Genomic DNA, 8,413 nt, shown 5'->3' with positions numbered 1-8,413 from the left:
AGGAATGCCCTTGTCACAAATCAGCACTTTGATATTGCGTATTTCTAGCAGCTTTTTGTTGTTGAATTTTAATAGGCATGTGTATATATAAACCTAGTTTTCTTAAAATAAATAAAATGGGAGGAAAAAATGCAGTATGGAGCTTTTTCGGTGTGTAAAGCCTGCTTGATACTTTTTAAAACCAAGGTGATGTTACCATCATATTTTTCTTTGCTTGTAAAACATTTCACATGGAATGTGAAACCATTCAGTGTTTAAATATCTGTAACCTTACTGCTTGGTGATCTTTAGTACAATGACATTTTTTAAAATTATATGAAATTATGATAGTAACAGCTGTGAGAAACTGGAATGAGTCCAGCTGAGTGCAACTAACATGGATAGCTAGAGGCTGGCAGACATGATGTATGAGGAGCAGCAGAAAGAGCTAGGTTTGTTTAGCCTCCAGAAGAGAAGGTGAAGGAGACTTCTTACTGCTGTCTTCAGCTACTTAATGGGTGTTTGTAGAGAAGATGGATTCTTTTGGAAAGTGCACAGTGAAAGTATAATGGTCAATGGATACAGATTGCCTCAGGAAAAATTCATTTTGGATTTTAGAAAAAAATAATTTCACAATGAGGGTGACCAAGGACTGAAGCAGTCACCCAAAGAGGTAGTGGAATCTCCATTCCTGGAAATACATAAAGTTTTGATTTAGGCAAGGCTCTGAGAAGCCTAATTTAATGTTGAAATCAGCCTTGCTTTATAAGATGAAGGTGAGGTCCCAGCCAATCTGAATTGTTCTATGAGTCTAGGCAGCTGCTAACGTTAAGGAATTTTTTTTTAGAGTTTCAAGATAATGATGGATATGCATGCTTAAATAATTATTCATACTGAGAAGAGATACGGTTGTCAGTTACTCACATTTTTCTGTTGTTTTGAAATAAACCATAGAAGTTTCTCTAAATGCTTCTGTAAATGATTCAAACAAAAGTGACCAGGACTTGATCCTTCTTAAAGTTTTTGGATATACATTTTTACCTCAGTTTCATATTTGGAATAAACTCATTTTCATTTTGCAAATGGAAAGGAATTGTGCTTTACAGAACTTGTCAAGAATCTTGAAAAATTGTCAGATAAAAGTTTGGAGTTTGACATGGTTTCTGTAAGTAAAGGAATGTTAGTTGGAGCCCTGGAAAACAGGGAACATAAATTCACCCCAGACAGCTTTAACTTGCATAATCAGCATTTGCACAGCAGGTCACACTTGGAAACCCTGGTACGTTTCCAGGCCTCATATTTCTGCACAGATGGACTGTTTCTGCAAATGTCTCTCGCATATAGGTGTAAAATGGGTTTTATTTCACTGTTTGAATTGAAATATCTTCCCCCCCTTCAAAAACTGTAATTGTTGTTACCACTGAAAAGAAACTGATTTTTTCCTCAGAGTTCACTTGTGTCTTTGTTACAGCATCTCATGTCTTTAATTGAGCACAGGATTTGGGGTGCACATTCTTTTGCAGGCTGAAGAAATACAGAGCAGTATATAACAGTTTGATTTTTTTTTTCTCCAGTTTTTTTAAGAACTGTTTAAGAAAAAAACAGAACAGAGTTCGTCAGCGTCATCTTAACATATCAGTTCAAACATCTTTCAGAATAGAATATTTCAGTTGGAAGGGACCTACAATGATCATCTAGTCCAACTGCCTGACCAATTCAGGGATGACCAAAAGTTAAAGCATGGTATTAAGGGCACTGTCCAAATGCCTCCTAAACACTGACAGGCTTGGGGCATCAACCACCTCTCTAGGAAGCATGTTTCAGTGTTTGACCACTGTTTGCAGAAGGTAAGCCATCAGTGAATGACATCAGCATGATTAGACCGTGCTGAAATGCTTCTCTCTCATGATCTTGCCTGCATGTCACCTTTTCTAAGGAGTTCTTCCTATAAGAAAAAACATTGGAAGGAAAAGTACATTGGTAAGAGAATGCTCCTGTACAAATAGAAACAAGAACCATACTGTCTTCAGATGTCCTTCTTCCTGCAGAGTCTGTTTATGAAGTGATCTCTTAAGTCTTTTATCGTCTGTACTTGTTCAGTTAAAAAAGGGTTCAGAATGAGGCCTATTTGTTGCATATTGTGATGGACCACATAACATAAATGGCATTTCTTCTTTTCTGCAGTTGGATTCAAATGAAGTTCATAACCAACATGCTTGTTTGAACAACTCTGTGATTAATCTTTCAGGGAGAAAAAAACTTGCTGGAGGAAGCAGGGGGGAAGCCAGAGAAACAATTTTAAGGAAGGATTTAATGCTTTTTAGTATCTTCCTCTTCTTTTTGAGTAGGAGAACATCAGATTCTTAGGACGTCAGAATTCCTTCCCATGGGAGAGGAAGATCTTATTTATTTGATGTCTAGCCCGCTAGCTTTCAGTTTTCTTCTGTTAGCACTTTTGCCAAGTAATTGCTCAAGTAACTAGTGCCATTGCTTGCTGATCGCTCAGTTCTTCCTGTTTCTCTGGCTCAGCCCCTCTCTCCCAGTAGCTCTTCTGCAGTGGGCTGGGAGGGAACTATATTACTGGGGACTTTTCAACCTTGCCATTGCACAAAACTACGTTATATAGCAGCATGCTTGCAGGTTTGGTGCAAATTTTCTTAATTGCTGGAAATACAGCATTTCTGTCTCTTATCCTCATGCACATTGACAAAACTTTAACAAACAAGCAAGCATACAAACAAAAAACAGGAGACGTGAAAGAAGCACACTTAAAAAGAAAGATATGTGTCATTTTAATTAAAAATCAAATAGAACTTCTAATTAGAAGAAGTATGGAAGTTTGAAGTAGTTCGTTTCTAGATTTGCCTGTTCCAGACTTGTGTACTCATAAAAGCACTTTTCATGGGAGTTGAGTTGGGACAAACTTGCCCTAGTGCAGATACACCAAAAACCAATTTTGTGTATGTTTACCCTACTTGGCAGTATGTATTACTTTAGTCAAGCAAAATAATATTTTTTTTCTGTTTGTCTTTTGCCAGTATAACTGCATCTGTATGAAAACTTTTGGCGGCATTGTTGTGTGGGTTATAATCATAGTATTTTTCATACTCCTAGCCAGCATAAGCACTTTGGTTAAAATTTCGGTTTGTAGACCAAATGTTGGCCTATTTATATAACTGGAAGTAGGTAGTAAGTTGGTTTGTTTGCTTATTCATTGTTTGCCCAACTGAGGATGTTCCCATGATCTGATGAAAAAAGAGGAAATAAACTTTCTGAAAGGGGTATCGGATGTTTCAGCATTTGATTGTTTTTTCCTGTCCCTTAAAGGGAAAACCTCAAAATCTTTCTTCAGCTTTGCTTTGAAATATTTTTCTGTTTGGGACTGTCATGCTTATGTGGGACTTTTGGTTAGTCAAAATATATTACCTTTTGATTGTTACAAATATCTTGAAATTCATATGTGATGTTTCAACAAGCTGCAAGTATTTTACCATCTAAAATTATATCTGTGTTTCACATCCTATAGTTTAATCACTGTCATGATCCTGAAATGATAAAAGTAAAAATATTTCTACATGCAAAGTATCACTGTTAGGCAAATGTTAACTTTTTTTTAATCAGCTTACCTTAACAGGAAGCATTAAAGGTAGCAATGTCAGCACTATGGCCTTTTTTTTTTAAGCTACTTACAACAAAATACACATTTCATTGTGGATATTCCAACATGTATACCTGTTTTCATTATTTGTTTATTCTGATGCCATGCTTCAGAAGATGTCATTTTTACAAAATAGACTGGTTAACTATCTCTTTCAGGTTTTATGAAATATTTTACCTATCCTTCGGAGTTTTGTGTAGAAAAGAGAACAAAGGTATGTTTCCATCAGATTAAAAATATGACTTGTAATAACATAATAAAGTACCATTAAGCTTATTTGAAAATGCTACCAGTAGCCGTTCAATGCTATGGCTGTTTTTTGTTGGATGAAATTTGTTCATAAAATAGACATTTACAGTATTATTCTGGAAAGAAAGGTGTTTATGAAAGCCTGAGTATATATTGTCAACACTATTGCCTCTAGATCTGAAGTGGTTTTGCAATGTTGAGTCTTTCAACCACTGAGAGATTGGCATCTTGTCTCTGGGAGTTTATACTATGTTCTTTTTTCACCTACACTTTTGAGTGTTCTGCAAAAAAAGGAGCTGAGACCGTAGGAAGACCACTGGATGGTGGCTGAGCACTGAACTTTATTACACTTTACTTTGGATTACAAGTCAGTTCAAGGAGGAAATGTTTTGACGTTTAAGGAAGATATCACCTGTACTATAGCATTTTGGAGAAATACAAAAGCAAAATAATGATCTGTGTAAATCTTGTGTGGAAAACCTTAACTAAGACAAATGTGGGGAAAAAACTGCCTGGATTTCTTACCAGAATATAAATTTTGTATCTTAAATTGCATTGGTATGGGTTACTCCTACAGATAAGGAACATAAAAGAACCCAGTAGGTAAAAGCAGAATTGCTTCTTGTTGCTGCTCTTGTTTTTCTATATACAGTAAACTGTTACCAAGCCAGAGGACTGTAGGTATGAAAGTGTGATGCGCTGAGCTATGTAAATGCAGCTTTTGTACAAGTGATATGTGACACTGTGTCTGCCCTTGGAGACTGCTTTACAGAGAAGGCAATTTTCTGTGCTAAAACTAGGATGTTACACAAGGGGATTTCTGGGGACTTCAGTAACTATTTGAATTGCAGCATAGTTGAATTTATTGCAAAGATAATCTAATTAAGAACAAACTACCAATTTGGTTTGAGGAGCTAATACATCAGAACCTGGTATATGATGACGATAGCAGCAATTCTCACTTCAGAAAGTTAGAATAGATTTTTAGTGGCTTGTATGTCATAGCTCAGGAACTAAGGAGGCATTTTTAGTTTATCAGGCTTCAGTTATGATAATCATTGTAAACAAGGTGAAGTAGGTTTCCTATGTGACTTTTTACACTTAAGCAGGAGTGCTCAGTAAGCTGTCAAAATCAGTTTCTCCATTTAAGTCATTGTATCTCTGGGACAACAACTTGATTTTACAACAAACTGCTACCATTTTCTATCATTGTCACTCAACCTCCCTAAAAAGGCTCCCAGAATATTACATCCCTTAGAAAGTTAATTCCAGGATTTGGGGGGTTATTTTTTATTATTTCACTCTATTTTCTGTATATGGTTTTATTTATGTGTCATTTTCATTTTTTTTAGTAATATGTGACTTTCATTTCATTAAAGAGTGGATAGGCAAGGTCCAACACTCACAATTTATTCCCATCCTTGTAAATTGCTCTGACTCAAGGGCTTATAGTCTAGAGGCTGAATCGTTAAAAGAGTGTGTGCTGGTCTCACATGCCAGAATTGAATGCATCGTAATTAAACAGATACTTCAGAGCCTTTTAGAAATACCCAGATAGATGAAAAAATGCATATATAAGAAGGATGAGATATGCACTTTGTGCACAACACTGATATTTTCTGACATTTCCCTGTACAGTTGTTTTGACTTAGAAGAAAAAAGTAGCGGTGATATCCTACATACAGATGAGTTCATTTTGCTATGCTAAATCGCTCTGTTACAAAATTTAGTTCTGTGGGTTAATCAGTTCTTGTGTGCTGGTCATATTTAATATAATGAGGCTAGCAGTCATTTGATGGGCTGGCTTTTCCTACTTACCTTACATGCTGTGGTACCTTTTGTGCAGATTCCTCAACCATTTAGACATATAAATGAAGGCACATTCGCAAAAGGCATAGTGTTAGCTATTACAGCATTTATTCTTGAAAGGAGAAACTACTTTATTTGATTGTGAATTCACACATAGTTTTGATAATTGTTCATTCTAAAGACGAAACATGAAAAACTAGCAACAAATCTTCACTGTTTCTTTAATACTTTTGTCTTTGATATTAAAAGGGGGTTTTATACTAGTGCAGTTTTACATTTTAATTGGATTGTAAAAGCATATGGAGCAAGGGTGTCAAAAATGTAAAATCCTACTATAAAAAGATCAGAGAGTTTGGTTTTGTTTTGTGTTAACAAACATTAGTTTTTGCTTCTGCAGAGTCCTTTGATAGTCAGTGTTTGCGGACTTACAGTTAGCTGGCATGTTCCAGGCACCAGGCCAGTAATATGATCTGGATTTCACAACACCATTGTGATAAGATAGATAAGCATGAATTTTCTGAAACTGCTTTCTTTATCCCTGCCCCTTTTCTCAGAGCTCATGCTCTGTTCTTACTCATTTTCCCAAACATTCTTTTGCATGGAATTATATTAATCTATCCTCTTAATTTTTCAGGTAGTCTTCATATTTAATGTGATTTATTAATTTTTGCTCTTTTCTAAGGAGAGGGACTTCCACTGGTACAGGTTTTCTTTTAGAACTCATGTAGTTTGATTTTTAGATGAAGAGTACTTCTGTGAAAAACCTCAACACTGATTTTTTTCAGTTTTGTAAAAGGAAATAGCAATTCACAGTGAAAATACAGCACAGTAGTATGCATGCCACATGTATTAGGAAAAGCTTTAAAGTTTTGTTTGAAGTTTTAAAGTAAATATAATAGGGAATAGGGAAGGGCTGACACATAATAGCGTGCAGTTTCAATTATGAAAACATGTAAAACTAAGTTGAAAAATTTAACTCCAGACTTATGGGGGGAATGATTTTTGTGATCAAGTTACTTGATTCCGTTGTAAGCAGTGCCACACTGACAGAAACCAATTAATTGCTTTAGATACTTTTATTATAATGCATTCTATACTCAGCTTTTCTGTCCGTTTCAAACTATGGTGAAATTTTGGTTCAAGCACTAGTTTATGCTTCTTAAAAGGAAATACTTTTTTCACTGAGGGGAATGGATGGCTAAAGCAACACTTCAGAATGAGAGTATCTTAATTGGCTCTTGGAGAACTTTTGTTTTGAAATACTATGAAGTGCTGCAAGAAACTTCAAAAGATTATGTATCTCTTGCTGCCATGTAACTTTTCTCAAGCTTTGGCAAAAGATAGCTTTTTTTTAGTTACAAGAAGTTACAAATTTTCTTTCTGGATTACCAAGAATTTTAGTCATGTTGTTTGTGGATTGTTCTTTGTGCTTTACTGAAGTTCTGTCATAGATGTGGAATGTAGTTATTGAAAGAGCACTGCTTTTGTCATTACTTCCCTTAACAGTGGCCTCACCTTATTTTCACTTAATCCCATCACTACCAAAAAGTGCTCATACTGTGTGTGCTTATATGTGTGCGTGCACATTGTACATAATAGCCCTTAAACAGATTCACATTTTAATAAATGTGACTCATTTTGCCCATGAGAAATAGTAGTTAGATCATATAGTAAATATTTAATGCTTACACAAAGGTACTCATAAATGCTAGGTTCTTTTTTAAATGAAATTTTTGCTAAGTCTTTCAAACATTTATTTTATAGACTCTATTAAACTTCCAGGAACTTTTGTATCTCCTTGATCAGACATGAGTGTAAGACTGAATGGAGATTTCATATTTTTTAATATAGGTAGTCCTTTAGAAAAGTTATCATAGAAATTAGTATGTCCTGGAAGATTTGTTGAAAGGCATATGCATTTTCAGTGAGTTTGAGGAAGCATGAAGCCCAAAGTTACATGCAGAATTAAGTAAGATTAAAAAAAGATTTCATATTCTCGAAAATAATGGCAAGAAGGCTTTTCACTGCCTGGCATCATAAAATGTCTCAACTATCTTTACAACTGTATTTTAATTTGTTGTTGTTGCTGGTTTTGTTTTTGGGTTTGTTTTTTTTTTTTTAAAGGAAAAAACAGGCTTGCTGCTTTGTATTAGGGAGCAGTAATATCTTTGACAAGCTTACATTCACTCATATGGTAGTCCAGCTGGCTGGCTTTGCAAACCAGTCAGTCTTTGGACCCTAGACGTGCAAAAACAGCTGCATACTTTAAACGCGATCCATCTGTACTTTCTGTTCTTACCCTGTCTCCTTCGGCTTCGTTCTTCGGTCCTTAACGTGCTTTCAGCAGAGGTTTTCAGAACGGCTTGTGCACAGGAGTTGTGACATCTCACTTAGCTGATTGTATGAGAAGTGTAACTCTGATACACAGCTGAAGAGCTTTGTATGCTATCCTGGAGTTAGACAAGGAAATAACTAGGTGATCTACAAAATTCTTTCTCTTCTTTTTCTCCGTTTTTCTTCTTCAAGATTTTTCACAGCTTGGCTACCCAGCCTGAGCCACACATCCGCACCGTGCTACTGTGGGGGCACAGTAATGCTTTTTCTTGGTGGAATGGGAGAGCTCGGCGTTCCGGGTTTAAAGTTTGGAATCCATCGTTTCATGCGAGGCTAAAGCAGCCTTATTTGAACTTCAGTTCCTTTGTGGTAGGCTTACATCCC

The 8,413-nt window shown here is 35.8% G+C and overlaps 2 protein-coding genes across 3 annotated transcripts in view; one reads left to right on the top strand and one right to left on the bottom strand.

The window, feature by feature from the left end:
- Positions 1–8,401, bottom strand: part of ANGPTL2 (angiopoietin-like 2) — a 24,452-nt gene extending 16,051 nt beyond the window's left edge. Inside the window, exons 1-2 of one of the 2 annotated variants that reach the window (XM_009334247.1) lie at positions 7,995–8,401; positions 1,398–1,924 (exon numbers count right to left, since the gene is read on the bottom strand). The gene's annotated coding sequence lies outside the window, so the exon portion shown is untranslated. The remainder of the gene's footprint in view (positions 1–1,397; positions 1,925–7,994) is intronic. The other variant, XM_009334253.1, reaches the window with a different exon arrangement.
- The window catches only part of RALGPS1 (Ral GEF with PH domain and SH3 binding motif 1), a 129,308-nt gene that overhangs the window by 58,468 nt on the left and 62,427 nt on the right, over positions 1–8,413 (top strand). The window lies entirely within an intron of this gene.

Source organism: Pygoscelis adeliae, unplaced genomic scaffold, assembly GCF_000699105.1.
Source record: "Pygoscelis adeliae isolate BGI_AS28 unplaced genomic scaffold, ASM69910v1 Scaffold150, whole genome shotgun sequence".
Classification (NCBI taxonomy): Eukaryota; Metazoa; Chordata; class Aves; order Sphenisciformes; family Spheniscidae; genus Pygoscelis; species Pygoscelis adeliae.
The sequence above is the reverse complement of the archived record's forward strand: the minus strand, read 5'-3'. Positions and strand labels throughout refer to the sequence as shown.